At 35.9% G+C, this 17,249-nt stretch overlaps 1 protein-coding gene across 26 annotated transcripts in view; it reads right to left on the reverse strand.

Moving 5' to 3' along the window:
- nbeaa (neurobeachin a) overlaps positions 1–17,249 on the reverse strand; it is a 925,612-nt gene that overhangs the window by 154,559 nt on the left and 753,804 nt on the right. The gene's annotated exons all lie outside the window — the stretch shown is intronic.

Genomic DNA, 17,249 nt, shown 5'->3' on the forward strand with positions numbered 1-17,249 from the left:
GAAGCCATGTGATGTTTGCTGAAGTGAAAGTGCTGGTAATGTTATATATAAAATGCCGCTTTGCAATAGTGGTAATTTGGGTATGTCACAAGTAGTGATGAGTGAACCATGCAGAGTTTGCTTCACTATGAATTAGCTGAAATCAGAGAAATGTTTAGGAACTGAACTGAACTCAGCAAAATACCTTAAAGTTAATCAGTAAGGAGGAACTGAACTAGTGTTGAATGGCTTATAATGGTGTTTTAATTGTAGTGGAGGGCTGGGGAAGCATCTGTCAACTATGCTGGAATGATTATTGTGGCTAAAAATGTGATCTGAGGTGTGAAGCAGCAGTGCTAACCATTGTGTCGGTATATCTCAAACAACAAAACAACAAAAGAAGCATAACCACAAACAAAATACAACAAATAACCACAAACTGCAATAAGCAGAGGAAAAAAACAAAGAGTTGTTCAGCACCGGGTACAGCTGGAAAATCTTTTTTGTTTTCAATCCCTGTGCAAATATTTTACACTTTTTTCTCCATCACAAAAATAGAAACATCTTGTAAACAGTAATATACCTTTTGTTATTATTATTATTTCTCAGGGTTACGTGTTTTCTTTCTTGGGAAGGGAGAGGCCTCCTTTAAGGCTTGTTTTGAGCCGCAGCTCCAGCTCATGACTAATTATGCATGCAAACTAGCTGTGCAGCGCTGAGTTGCCAGTGGCGCTGTGTGGCCTCACTAAGCATCATGGGGAAGCGGGAAAAAAGTCAAATTTATAGGAAAATATTGGTTGAACAAGAACACCACTGATTAACAATAGTCACAACCAAGCATTTACATATGCAGAGTATCCATTTTCCCATGACTCCACATGAAGTAATGTTAAAGCATTAATGCAAATTGGCATGCACATAAAGATAATTACTCTAAGTGTGAATAAACACACATATGTGAATTGCAAGCAACCAATATGACAGTATCAACACACAGGTAGACTGAGATAAGCATTCCATGAACTCTTGGAACATTCATGTTACACTTTAAAAGCCTGAGAAGAATCAAGAAGACAGGCAGAGACTCCCAAAGCACAGAAGATACGGGGGGATCATGGAGAGAGACACGACACGCCATATGACTCTGGGAGATGGTAGGGAACAGTGGGAGAGTGAACACCACATCAGTAGCGGTGACTAGTTTCCGTATACTGTAACTGTTACTTTAGAAGGCATGTTCCATGGCCATAACATCAGGAAGATAGATGATTCTTGTGGAAGTATGGCTATGGATCATTCATGGATAATGTGCCCATTATCAGGCTTTACTCTCATCTGGTCTGTGTATCTTGGTCTTTCCATCTTGGTGTTCATTACAATATAATTAATGATATTTCAACAATTGGCAACAATTACATGCACCTTAGCACAATATCTTTCCTTTTTTTATTAATATTTTCTTAGTGGTGAAACCTCTGGATTATTATTAGAGAACTTCAAAACGTTACCATGAGTGTCAATTTGTGGCAAGTGTTGCTGTAAAATTGTGACGTCATTCTTTGTCAGGCGTAGCCTGGGACTGGGAGTAGGACACTTTGTAATTATTTCTCACGTCCTACTTAGACATTTTTCAATATGTCTACTGTATCATGTGACCTTCCAATTTTATAGTTGAATAATATGTCACACTATAAATAAAAACATTCAAAAAAGGCAAAAAATATATTTTCAAAAATTGCAGAACAACCATCTTGAAATATTAAAATTGATTGGATTGTTCTACTGCGGTGGGTTGGCACCCTGCCCAGGATTGTTTCCTGTCTTGTGCCCTGTGTTGGCTGGGATTGGCTCCAGCAGACCCCCGTGACCCTGTGTTCGGATTCAGCATGTTGGAAAATGGATGGATGGATGGATGGATTGTTCTAGGAGCGACATGTTGGTGCAGTGGTAGCGCTACTGCCTCACAAAGAGACCAGAGTTCGAGTCCTGATTGCTTTCTGTGTGACATTTGCATGTTCTCCTTATGCCCACATGGGTTTCCCTTAGGAGCTGTGGTTTCCTCCCACAATCCAAAGACATGCAGGTTAGGTGGAGTGGTATTGCTATGCTGGCCCTGATATGTGTGTGTGTGTTTGTTTCTGCCTTGTGCCTGGTGCTTGCTGGGATAGGCTATCCTGTGATCCTGCTCTTGATAAGCAGAAATGGATGGATTAACTGTGACTATATTGATGCCCTGTTTATGATTGGCTCCTGCCATCTCACCTGACCTTAAAAATGGGATTTGGTGGACGAATGGATGAATGATGTTTGTCTTTAGGGACAACCTTCTCTGGATCATTCAGAGATTGTCAATTAAACTGGAATTAAATGATTTACAGAAAAAGCTGCACTTGACTATCAATAGAAATGACTGACTTAACTCCGCCGCTACAACACCAGCCTGCTTGAATTTGCCAGCCCTGCAGTGCTGCAGTCAAAAGCATGGCATAATGAGATCAGCTCTCAATTGATGCTATGTAAATATTAACTTTAAAGGTAATAGCACAATTATCGGCTACCAAGTGGATCAGTTGTAGGAGCATAATATTTATACACATAAATCGACAAAAGATAACACAAATTAAATGTCAGGAAAATTTTGTATTGATTGGGCTTATAGTTCCAGAAGAGATATCAGAATAATTTTGACATTTGATAAAATGCTAAATTAACCTATCAGAATTTCCTTGTGATATACCCCTCAGCAATAACAGGAACACTTGTAAACCAATTTACAAATAATCACCCAAAGCAGCCCTGACAATACAGTTCTTTCTGGGATGCAACTATACTTATGACATTATATAACAACAACATATACACTTAATGAAGTTTACTACCTCACTAAATTCTAAGATGTTTCATCAGTTCTAGCATAGATAAAAATACGCAATCAGTTTCTTTTCTAGATGGTTTGGTTTTTCCTCTCATATCCTCAAGATGCTAAACTGGCCTGGAATTAATCAGTGTGTACATGAGTGTGCCCAGAGATGGAATGACAAGCTTGTAGGGTTTCTTTCTAGTTTGCCTCCAGTCCTGTTGGGATATGCACTGTTTCCTACTAAGACAGGATTGAAAATGGATGAGTGGATTGATTTCATATTCTTGAGAATCAACTATAGGCAAGTTATTCCACATTTCTAGGACTGTAATAAAACAACTAAAATGTTAGCCACTTACTGAATGAAAATATGTTTTTAGAGACTTCCAAATTTTATATATATTTACAAAAGACCAGATACTGGATATAAATTAGAAACTTTTTCAACAGGAAGCCAATTTTGGGGAGAGCAGTGATTTGATGAATAATGCCTGTGGAACAAGCATGCTTTAGAGAAGTCTGAGGTTTGGCATACCAAGAATAGTTGTACAAATCTGTTCACTGGTCCAAATATAATTAAAATCACAAACCAAGCAGACTTCATTCATATTGAAATTCAAATGAAACCACAATTGTACCTCGAAAAAGAATGACAGAATGTCAGGCAAGCCGAGATGCTGTATTTAGAAACATAGATTGTTGTGACTGTGACTTGGAAATTACACTACAAGGGAACATTAAAACCATAACATTACACAACATTAGCAAACCCACTTAATTGCAGCAGTATCAGGTTCAAGGTAGAAACCAAACCTGGAGAAGATGTCTTTCTATCACAGAGTCTACTCACAGACACCCACACCAGCCCAACTGTGTTCACCAAATAACCTAACATGCAGATAGCAGAACAGATCAGAATATCCAGAGTAAAACTAAATCAGGCATGAGAGAATGTAAAAAAACAAACCCAAAAACAAATTCAACACAGTTCCCTGCATCCAGACATAGTAGTTCTATTAATGAACCATCATCGCCTCCCACAAAGATAACATCAACCTAAAGTTCACAGACGACATCGCAGTGATTGGACGCATCACTGGTGGGGATGAGGTGGCCTACAGGAGGGAGGTGGACAGTCTGGTGTCATGGTGTGAGGACAACAACCTCACCCTCAACACAGACAAGACGAAAGAGATGATAGTGGAAATGAGGAAGGAGAGGAGACCTCACCGGCCACTGTTCATCCGAGGGCTTGAAGTGGAGAGGGTGAGCAGCATTAAATACCTGGGCATCTACATCAGTGAGGACCTCACTTGGACACTTAACACCACACAGCTGGTCAAGAGGGCTCAACAGCGGCTGTACTTTCTGAGGAGGCTGAGGAAGTTTGGTATGTTGACTAAGATCCTCGGAAACTTTTACAGCTGCATTGTTGAGAGCATCTTGACCAGCTGCATCACCGTGTGGTACTGCAACACTACTGCTATGGACCTTAAAACACCTGCAGAGAGTGGTAAAGACTGCTGAGAACATCATCAGGATCCCATTGCCCTCTCTGCAGAGCATCTACAACTGCAGAGTCCTCAGGAGAACTGCCTCGATCCTCAGGGACCCCACCCACCCCAGGGACCCCACCCACCCCCAACACAAACTGTTCACACTTCTACCCTCAGGCAGGAGGTATACAAGTATGAAATGCAGGACTTCCAGGCTAAAGAACTCTTTCTTTCCCACGGCCATTAGACTGACTGGAGTTTATAACTGTGGTTCACCTCATTTTATCTACTTCACACAACTGTATTTGACTTGTCCATCACACACCTAACTGCACATTACACTTTATATTTCTATTCTGTTTTTATACTTTATGCTGCCTCTGTTATTTATTATCTATCTGCTACTTATTATTTATGTTTATCTTTATACGTTGGTTTTGTCATTTGGTGTGGACAGCAAAGAAAGAATTTCATTGTACAGGGAAACATGTTTCCTTACTGTGCATATGACAATAAACTTTTCATGTTGCCTGAACTATAACCAAATCTCTAATAAGAGGAAAAATGGGGGAAAAACTTCTACTGAATAATTGCATACATGTTAGTAATGGCTGATGAATAAGGTGGATCCACAGACAACATTCCATGCCTAGGGTCTCCTAACTAGCGATGCTGATATAGTAACTTTTAAAGTAGATTTTGAGGGTGCCTTTGAATCACTTCTTATTGCCACTGCTTGCTCCCTGACTTTGGCTCTGATAGAAATAGAGAACTTGCCAGGAGAGAATGAAGTCAGGCATTCTAATGCAGTGGTCTGTCCAATAGAGTTAGTTTTGCGGGACCATCGCTACAATGTTGGTTGTCTTTGCTTCAGCAAACACGCTGGACTTTATGATGTAATTGTCAAAGCTGACAACTGGAAAGTTCTGGAGGCTGCACTATCATGTAACAATGATAGGCAATACAAGTTCTTGCTTCCATATAGAACAGCAGTAATAGAAATAGCCTTACACCATTAGTGTTGTGTACTTCTTGAAGTCACATTTTTTAAAGACCATAAGCAGTAGTTTTCAGAAGATATGCTGGCACAGGTAATGCAATACTGAACTTCTGAAATGTTGCTTTTTGGGGCAATTTTCAACTGAAGTATGAAATATAAAGAAAATAACTACCACCCAAATGTTCTACAGAGATAGTAAATGCTGGAAGGGCTCAGTGACCTGGCAAAGGACATATTGATTTTTGCAATGCTGACGGACAGTCCTAAACCCTTGTAGGCTTTAGATGGATTCAGAGTGGTTTGGAATACTTTAGTACAGTAGACAATATATCACAGCCATCAGTGTATTGGGTGTCCACAATCAAAGCGATTTTAAATTCCCCACTTAATTAGATACATTAATAGCCTTCTAAAGGCATACATATTGGTTTTCTGAATTGTTATTTTTGCTTTATGTCATTAATTAATATTATAACTAAAAACATGTTTTCATTTTTACAGTTTCCATAAATATACCTACAATGCTGTAGAACCAGAGTAATAATGCACATAATTTTTGGATTCTTTAGGCATTAGATTTTTTTTAATAATATGTGATAAAACAGGATCACACACTATTCCCAAGGTGCATAGATAAAGTCGTGTCAGTTTTTATGGATGAAATGCAAGAATGCGCAAAGAGTCACAGAGTACCTGCATATTGCAGAGAAATTTTTGAGAAAAAGATGTAATTTTCAATTCAGTAGAAGTTCATGTCATAAATTTAATATTGAAACTGTTTAGTAGATAAGTTTAGAATTCAGGAATGATTACCTTAATAATTAAAAAAAAAATTTTTTTAATTTTGAGTTTTCTGATTTCTTAGTATCATGTAGATTTTACTGATTTAAGATTTATTTTAAGTGTATTTTTTGTTCACAGTAAATCTACCATTTTAGAACTTTTGGCAGAGTTCTTAAAGATTGGGAAGAATTTGGGGAATATTTGATGGATTGCTAGAATTTGATTATTAATTTTGTACACTAATTTCTAAAGTCACAGGAAGCCAGGGCTGAAGCTCAAGGGAACCAATCCATCTCAGGGTGTGCTCACATGGAGACTCAGTTTAGAGCCACTAAGCACCCTAAACTGCATGACTTTGGAGAAACGGGAGGATACAGGAGCATTGGAAAGACAGAATTCTCATGAGGATGCACGATAAAGGTGCATAAAGTCCACATAGACAGTGAATGAGCTGAGATTCAAATTCTGGAGCCATACAACAACAGCAATAATCCCTGTGACACTATGCTGCCTGGATTAGTAGATCTGAATATGAAATACAAGGTAACAGTTCCAACATAGATACACAGATATTATTATCTAGAAGATTTCCACTTTATGTCTGTGTGAAATCTGAATCTTCCCTCTAAATACAATTGTGTTTTTCTCCCATATCCCAAAGATGTACATGCTAGTTTAATTCACAACTTTAAACAGAAACTTAGTGTAGTCCAGAGTTAGTTTCTGCCTTGTGTTTGGCGCTGCAATGTTAGCCTGAAGCTATAGATATTCCAGAAAATGCATTAGGTGGGTTCAGCAAACAAGTAAAGGGACATTTATTTGACGTCAAAGATGAGTATTTTATTAGACAGAGCAGGTAAATTAAATTTGATTGCTAGGTTCCAGTTAGATAATATTTTTACATTTTATATTGGAAACCTTTTTTGAAAAAGGCACTGTGTAGCTTTAGGTGCTTAGTTACAGAAACCAATTATAAAAAAAATGTTTATAGAAAAGAAATATCAAATAAAATGCTTAGTTACGCTACTTCTGTGCAAAAACGTATTTTTGTGCAAAATCATCACAATTAAACACTGCTTTCAAAGGGACCCACATCAGTTAAAATGGAACAGCAGGAGGAGAGACATAAAGTATTGGTGTTGTGTGTAATTCACAAATATTATGGGGATAAAAAGTAATGTAGTTAAAATTCCAAAATAAACTGTAAGATGGCAAAGTCAGACAGTTTTAGATTAGATCAAATCTTATTACACACTGCTATAATCTGGAGTCCAGCTAAAGCTAACTTTACAACTTTCATACAAATCATGAAAAAGATAAGAAAAGAAAAGTTCAACACAATGAATGAGATTAAAAATAAACTAGATGCATACAATAATGAACACTGAAATGCAACTTCATAGCTTTTATGATATTGTCAATTACAAAAACACATTACTAGCTCTTCTCCACTGGGAGAAAAACAGCAAAAACAAACAAAAGCACATCTTATTAGGTGTCCTGTTGTGTTTGTTCTGTTGCCTGTTTTGATTTATTTCATTATACATGCTGAATAGGGTGTGAAAATGGTAATAATTTAAAAAAATTACAAAATGGACAGTCAAAATATATTTATTTCCCATTTAGCAAGGCTTCTTTGCATTATATATATGAGCTACAGTCAATACATTTTGTGTGGTGAATGACACTGGAACACGTAATCAAGATATGATATTGTAGCTCTATCTGTAATGTCAAGTATTTGTTTACTTACATGTGCTCAGAAGCTGTTTAGTGAGATTGCAAGAAAAATATGTGTAGCATATTTGTTAAGTGAATAATGTATTCTTTTGAATAATAAGCATATATCAAATTGCATCAGCTTCTTCATAAACCAGTAAACAAGACACTACAGCTGAATCATGGCGACCAAATACTAAGCAATGTGGTTTCCCACTAATGATGGATTGAACAGAACGCCCTGTACTGTCAATTTATTATATAAAAAAACTTTTCACACACACATATAGAATTGCTACACACCTACACATTTCTCAGGGAGGTTGCTTACAGGTGTTACGTCATGATATTTGACATGTTGAGATGTTGTGTGAGAATGCACTGCAATTTCCTTTAGGAATGTGCTTAGTCGCTGCATGCCACCTAATTTTTCAGTTTATAATTTTCAGATAAACTGGCAATACTCGATGATGGCATACTGTTCAAAAGTGCATATTTAATCCTGAGTCAATGCACTGTAAACACCATTTATTCAACTAAATTCTTAGCACTTTAGACTTTACAAAGGTCTGGATCACTATAGTTCTAGTTTCCAAAAAGGTACTTGTACATATTTCAAGACTTTATGTTATTTTGAAGAAATTAGATGGATAGGATTGGTAAGGTTTGATGGGGTGAATGGACTATTCTCATCAAAAATCTTTTTTAGTGTTTGCCTATATATGTGACACAGTAATTAAGAAGAATCGCTTAAAGGCAGAAATTTAACAGTCCAGATTTCTTGCCTTTTAACTGATAAATCATGCCAAAGCAAACTAATGTGCATGTGTTCAGTGGTAAAGTAGGGGTCTCAAAACCAATTTCCTTGATGGCCGCTGTGGATGCTATTCTAATGTAAACATTTTGGCTTGAAAGGAATTCTTCCTATGAAGAGATATTCTTTTAAATAAGGTACTTGTTCCACTTCATTCTGTATACTTATCTAAGTATTTTATTCAAACAACTAATACAAGAACAATATACACAGATTCAAATAATGCAGAATTAGCTGCTGCACAATTGGCATCCTTGTTATTTGGAGCATTGCTAACTAGCCTATTTTTACAAATAATTATACTAATTCTAAAGATCATAAAAAATAAATGTACACTGTTATGAATGTCTGCTGATAAACCACATAAACTTGCCCTGTAATTATATCATTAATACCCAAAATTTGGTTATAAATATGAAAACAACTAGAATGAAAGCCTATTGCCAATGGAGTATTTCAAAAACTTAATTTATGGTTTTTTGAGAATCCTTAATATGAAACATATCAGGGGCCTTGTGTATAATTCACACTGACATGGTGTAACAGACAAACTCCTCCTTAAACTAATTTTCCTATAAAATGATAAATAATAATAATGATAATAATAATAATACAATAAAAAACAATGTAAAATATACATTGTATGAAAGCCTAAGTACAATATACAAATACAAATAGTGCAGATAGTGCAAATGGTTCATAAAGTGGCACAAGTTATGCAATATTACAGTCGTAGTGCAAGTTTACAGTGAAGTAATTGCAATTATAAGTACAGTATAAACAGTTCTACTGGAAGCACTTCATGGATTGATTGAGTGCATTTATAGCTCTTGGGATGAAGCTGTTTGAGTCTCAAGGTCCATGGGTGAATGGAATCCATACAGATGCCAGTAGCTTTCCTGAGGTAGTGTATGCTATAAATGTCCTCCTGGGCTGGAGGCTTTATCCCGATAATACTTTGGGCTCTTGACCCAACCCACTGTACAGCTTTCCGATCAGCTGCTGAGATACAATGGGTTAAAATACTCTGAGTGTGCCCTGAGAGTAACAAAGCTAAAGCAGCTATGGTATTTGGAATAGTTTGGCCATTCAGTGCACCACTATATTGTTACAGGATGATTATAATCAAGTGCCTTAAATTTGTAAACAATATGCAATTAATTTTGGTGTATTTGATAAAGCCTGCATCATGGACGAGAATCTAGAAAAGAAAGGGAGAGCACACACATACAATAGCACTGCTTTGATGCTGGGTGCAGCCCATTTGCAATACTGAGCAGAAAAGTGCGTATGTATGGTGTGAGGTTGTCATGAAAATGTTCATAGCATTACGGCAAGTTTAATTTTTATACATCTCGAAGTGAGCGTGGAAACAGGCATACACAGTATTTTTGTGCATATGCAATATTTATACATGAGAACCCAGATATTCCAGTGGAGTGATAAAATGTTTGCTAAATAAGGGCAATTGGATAAAAAAGTCTTAAAATACCATTATTGGACTTTCATGTTTTGTTGACGTGAAGACTGAAATTAAGACAAAGCATGTCAAACTTTTCATAAACTGATTAAAATATTGTGATGAATGTGGTGTCCAGAGTCCATGGCAGATCTGAGCAGGTGCAGGTATTTTAAAAAGAATAGCATATCTCAGACCTCGTGAGTATAGGTAGGCAGGAGAAAGCCATGCGGCTGCAGAGAACTTAATAGGGGGACTGGATTATTGGTTGTTACACGCACAAACACAGTTGGCACAGCCACACTCCATTGAGGGTCCTCAGTTGGTTTAGTGCACCTGAACTCACAGGATTATAAAAAAATCTGAGTAGATTAGAATGGAAAAAAATGAAAAAAAGGAAGAGAAAACCATGGATTAAATGGTCAGGCCAGTGCCATGGGAAGGTAGTAAAGTAACAGGAATGACACTCCAAGGGGCAGATCAGTCCTGCTTGGAGAAGGGATAGTTGTGGGCTACTGGGATCCTGCTGGACCTATGGAGGTAGCAAGATTGGAGAGCTGGATTTGGACTGTCCCAGTGGGTTACCCACTGAGGTGGCTAGGATGTGAGTCAGATGATGGTTTGTCAGTGTCTTAGCCTGCTAAGTAGACCACCCTTGAAAGTGAGCAGGGTAGACAAGAAATTGGAATAATGGAAAGGAGTTGGATGAAAGTTGATCATGACATTGGTTTTATTTGTGGTTTTATCTAGAATGTTATGTTAAACATATATCTTATATAATAGGTATATTGTTTAAAAACAGTTTTTTAAATTGTTGTATAAAGCAGTGTATCACAATAAAATATTACAACAATACCAGACTAGGCTATTCATGATGTTATTTGGCTTGGATAAATCACTAAAAATAACTATGTACAAAGAGACAAGTTTGACAGGAGGACAGAACTGTAGCTGTAACTCTGACAAAATAAGGTTTTGAATGTGCTGAAAAATGTAATGGAAGTGAAGAGTGTCTTGGGGGACTAACAGATAAAAATAGTAAAACACATATGTTAATGAATACCTATAATTATAATTATAGGTATATAGGAATTATAGGAATACCTATAATTAATTTGAGCAAAGACTGAAGCATAGTCAAAAAAGGCTTGATATCTGTTACAGTTTAGTGAAGTAATATCCTTGTGGAAGACAAAAAGCAGCTAGTGATAGTAATGTGCATTGTTACTAAAACACTATTGCTAGTTACATATTATAAATTCATTCTTCTTTTGCAGACTTAAGCGTAAAGCCATTAACATTTTATTTTACTAATTGTACCTTGTCCAGCCTCTGTTCACTCTCTTACTGACTAGTAAACAACTTGCATCAATCAATATTAGAACTGCCAGATATTATAGGAGTACTTACCACCAAGCTGTAAGATGTCTGAACTTAACATCTTGACCGTAAGAGTATTTTAATAAAAGAGTATTGGTTGGTTGGGGACTGATGGGAAATGATTACTTATCTGTATATGTTGTCAGTTTGTTTTGATATTTTACTTCAATGAGCTTCACCAAATTAAATTCCATGCAACTGCTATTGCTATGACAATAAAATAAAGCAAAGGTGCAAAATCTACAAACAGATACGTATGACATCAAAGATAAAAGAAATTGCAGAATAAGTACCAAGAAAAGGAAGTTGATTTCTGTTTTGTAACCCAGGCTCTAGCTTTCTGCAACCCTGCAGGATGAAATTAATATAACCCTCGCTAACCTAATCACTCATTACCAGAAAGAGCTCATTTGAATCCAGCTTAGAGTGGCAGTGTGTGTATGCTTAGTTATATATATGTATATGCAGTATATATACTGTATTATATATATATATATATATATATATATATATATATATATAATGAACATTTGTAAATGTGGTCTAATCTTATTGCATACGTATGCTTCTGAAAATACACATGACAAAAATAAAACACTTCGAGTGGAAGAACGAACTGCTTACTTGGAATTTTCATGATGCTGCCTACAGGCGTTCTTGACTTACGCAGGTGGAATGTCACTCATAAGATAGAGCAGCAATCACAGATATCTGATGCAATGTCATGATGAGTTTCTGTAAGTAAGTAGGCCATCTGTGAGCTAATTCTAACAAGTTAGGTAAACAACTCTGAGTTCTGAAACTCTTCAATTCTATGTGTAAGTTTTAATTGATGATCAACAGATGTGTTTCTTTATGTTACTGTGCAGTGGTTTATGGTGCCTTGAACCTCATCTTTGTCATCTGTAGTGGCTTTACATGTAACCAGCACCATCAAATGTCCTTTTATTAGTATATGTAAGTATGTTCACTTATGTTAAAAGTATATCACAGAAAAGAATGGTATTGAAAATATCACCGATTTAAGTAAATTAAGCATCACTGAGCATTGGAAATGTGAATTTAAATGGATTTTTGCTTTTATGAATCAAAGGGCTTTGTACTTAGTATTTCAATAAAGTATATTTTTACATTTGATGCACTTAATATAATTTCTTGAAATCACTTAATCAATAACAAGGTTAGGAGACCGAGTCAATCCCACGAGCACTTTGTTCAAATGCAGGAAAACAGCCCTGAACAAGGCACCAGTCCATCACAGTGTCCACTCCTACACATATCCACACTCGCACACATACAGGGCCAGTTTGGAATTTGCAATTAACCTGACCCTCATGTCACAGACAACCAATGTAACCCAACAGGAGAAGGTGCTGAGTCATTAAGAACAACATCCAGGCATGAGAGTATAACCCAGTATTGTTGTGAGGTGGCAGTACTTTGATGCATATAACAATAGATGGGGAATATATTTTCAGATTTGAAAGAAAAGTGTCAGTAAATAAAGTAAAAGAAAATGACAGCATTGGTGTTTTACTTGGATTAAGAGTTTAAATACATTGATTCACGCAAAATGTGTTAAATGAAATATTTTGTATGATGACATCAAACCATAATAATACACTGAAACTTTGTGAACGAGTCATGTTAAACAAATAAAATGAATTTCTGCATAAGAACTGGTTAGGCCCTCAAAACAACATTAGCATTTCATTGCAGTACTTTGCTTCATTCAAATCAAAAAGCCTCCAGCATCATCATTTCCTTTTCTTCTTGACAGCAAATTAACAATTTAAAGAAGGTAAAAATTGTAAAGATTCCTTTAGTAAGCGTTTCATGCACATTTAATAATAATATTACTTTTAGCCATTGGCTAAAAGGTGTGTATTTTACAAGCTGTTAAAATTACCTGTCGGTTCTAATTATTTTTACATGATGGAAGTTATTAAAAGAAAATAAAAAGATTATAATACATTTCCGATGTAAAATTAATTTACCCTAAAAATGATAACTATCTCAGATGGAAACTTACTCTACACTTTATGTAATAATGTGAGTCAAGAAAAGTTGGTTTTAACAGTACAAACTGAATCCAGATTACAGTGAATTTTATTATTTGCAATTAATATATTAACCAAATGAGAAACTTTGTGGCAGTGATGAGATGTCCAAACCTTTAAAATTTACATTTTAAATAATTTGTTAGCCTTGTTTCCCAAATGAGTTTTTCTTAAATATTCAGCTGCAAATAGGAGAATTACCTTCTAGCTGAACTGATGTTCCTGATTGGGACAGAACTCTGTCCTGCTATACACAGACAAAACTTGTGAAAAATGTTAAGAGGTTTTTTTTTTTTTTCTTCGCTCTGAAGGTCTGTCAGTCAAACATATCACATGAAAAAGGTTTTCTCAATGTGTCAGGGCTAAAGACAGCTTGCCAATTTCGCAATCCAAATTCCACAAGAGCTGACTAAATGAGACTGTAGATCAGCCAGGCACAGCAGAAAACTGGGGCAACCAGTTTGATACGAAGTGAAAGGACCAACTGCAGAAAGAGCTCCTACAGCTACATAAAGCCTGAAAATGATCCACAGTAATCAGTTCTAAAGAGAATAACTAGCATTAGTAGAGAGAATAAGTCTAGCATTTGTCAGACTACTAAATATATAACATGCATAACTTGAAAGAGTGATCAATGGGTTTTTATTATGTTTAAGTAACTATTGGGGCTCATTCATTGGTACGCATGTATTTATGACTCGGAAAGACTACTATAGAAGAAGCACATGAAATTAATGATAATATGAGTGGATGTATGTGTGCTGTGAAAAATTTGGCGACTCTCAGGTTACCTGCCCTCCAAGGCTGGCAGAATGTCCCATGTAATAATCTTTAACTCCTACCAACAGTCAGAAAAGTTCTTCTAGCGTTTTGCCAGTCCCCCAATATCTCTCACTCACCCTGTTGAGATAGAATTGTGATCAATTCCTGATAGACCCAACTGTTAAGAAATAAGGCATAGTGCCCCTTGGCAGTGACTGACTAACCACACCCTGCATTCCCATTGCCAGTACTGTGCCACACCTCTGACACTTCTGTACTGGGAAAACCTTTGACAGTTGAGCAGCTTGTTACAGAATATGTGAAGTGATAAATATCTTAAAAATAACATCATGTTGCTTGTTTTATAATAAACCTATAATTCTGTTTATTTTAGCAATTCACTGTACATATAATTCATTTACAAGCTCACATATACTGATACAAGGCTGTGGGAAATTTAAGCGTATCTCTGGTACTAAGGAGTGCAAGGCAAAAATCAGTTTTTCAGTCCTAATTTATACACTACTTACTTCTCTCCATTATACGAAAAATTTATGTGTAAAACACAGTTGCATTAACTGTAAAAGACTGATGTGGAAAAGTTTGAGTAGTTGTCATCATCATCACTATAGGAAATAAAACTTAAACAGCAGAATAGGAAATGTAGAGAATTCAGCCCAGGTTCTCAAGTACAGCAGTGTCTTTGACACCTTATGTTAATAATTCTAATTATGCTTCTACAACAATAATTTGGTTAACATTTTTATTTAACACTTCTATAGAGACTACCACATAAATGCACTTATCAAAGTAATAAGGTTAATAGTTGTAATAATAATAATAATAACGTTAATAAAATAGTAAAACACTAGGAAACAATGAACACAGGAATAAACCATCATTGCCAGGTACTTTACAAGTAGAAAATAACAAAATGGTCATGAAAGATCAAATTAATGCCTGAACACCACTGAGATGCCCTGGACTGCAACATGCTTTACACTGACTACCAACTCTGTCAGGCCACTCAAATTCCCACAGGTCCAGATTCAGAGGTTCATTGGCTTTGTTTGCCAAAGGTGTCAAGCAGCAGTGGTGGCAAAAGGCAGACACATGAGATACAGTAGGGCAGCAAGATGAAATGGAGGTGTCTGCTGACTCCTACTTAAAAATTATTCATAACAAACACCATTTCTGAACACAATGCTGTGCATGGTTTCACCTGATATCAGAAATTCTTTATCCAAGTGATATTTATCAACTATTTTGTTATGTTGTCTGAACTGTCTGAATGTATTTGTTGGTTAGGTGAAGAGGAATGCAAATCTAAGATTTCTCCAAAATTCAAGGACAATTAGCTAAAAAAAACCTTGATTACAGAAATACTGTGCAAATATCTGCCTTTCATCAATCTTTTTTAAGACAGAAGCCTACAATTATCACCTGGAATCGATGAAATATCTACCTGCCTATCTGTCTATGGCATATCTGTAACCTTGGAAATCACGTGGAGCATAAAAGTAGTTTAGTATAAACAATTACGCTTGCTATTCAGAGTAACTGAAAATAGTACGAAAGAAAATGGTCCAGCAGCATCTTCCAACTGAGAATTTACATTTTCAAATATAAGTTGAATTTAGGTACCACAAAATTATATACAACAGGAAACTGAAAGGAAAAAATGAAAACCTTTGTAACATTGTTATGTTGTTTGCCAAAAGCACTAACAGCAGAAAAAAAAAGGGATTTAACTCCTTCAAAGGGTCGCTAACCCAGATTCTAACAAGCATGTTCAATGTCCTCTGGGTGACCTTTCTGCTACATACTCATGATAATAAAAGCAGAAATAGAGTTTGACTGACATTGTTTCCTCAAGGCACACATTTTGTACGGGTGAGGGGAAACTCAAATGCAATATATAAGAAAACTCAGAAGAATGTTTTCAGAGAACCAAACCAGATAAGCAACGAAACTAAACAGATTATATTTAATGATAAGTGATTTATAATTATTTAGAAATAAAACAGGGGTCTGGAAGACATTCTTCAACTATTGTAGTTTGTTCAGCATATCAGATACCATCCATCCATAATGTGAGAGAGTTTCTTATGGACGACCATTTATTATCTGCCTCCTACCAGTCTGCCGGAGCCTTCCTGTGTAAAGGGATTAAGGTAATGCTGGGAATAAAATCTGTTCTGTCTGGTTAGCATTCTGGAGTCTACCACATAAATTATGATCTGTTTAAAGTTCCAATATCTGTGCCAAAATACCTAAGTAACATTACACATCAAATAAACTACTTGGGTTATGTCTGCTTTGTTCCACAACATTATCCTGACATGACATCATCCAAAATTACTTTGAAAAGGTAGTACAATATTAAGGGATACTAAGAGCTTGTTAGTAGAAATAATGAATGTTTGTGTTGTATCATCTTTTGAATTTAAAACACCAACACAGCACCAGCAACAGCAAATTAGAGAGAGAGAAACAAACAAAACAGTGTCCTTTGTGAGCTCCTTCCATCTTTTATACAGATGACACCATTATGGAAAAGAGAAGAAAACAAATTCAGCATGTGAAGTATGCCAATTATGTTATGAGTTCTCATTCAAGATGTAAAGGGAAACAACAAAGTTGAACGATTTCTTATTAACATTAATACTGATTAACCATTTATGCAAAAATATTTACCTCAAGTACAACAAAGTAAATTTCGGGAATGTAAGCAAACTTTCAAGAGCTAATAAAACTGTTTTCTTTATCTTTAAATTTAAGCAAACATTACAGTTACTTTAAATAATTAGCATTATTAAAACAATTATTTGCAGATGCTCACTAGTATGCTTACCATTTCTTTATGAATCCTACATTGGTTAATAAGGTATTGTAATGTTTGCAATAAATCTCCTTGCTACTATTTTAAACCTATCA

The sequence above is a fragment of the Erpetoichthys calabaricus genome, chromosome 4 (genome assembly GCF_900747795.2).
Source record: "Erpetoichthys calabaricus chromosome 4, fErpCal1.3, whole genome shotgun sequence".
Lineage (NCBI taxonomy): Eukaryota > Metazoa > Chordata > Cladistia > Polypteriformes > Polypteridae > Erpetoichthys > Erpetoichthys calabaricus.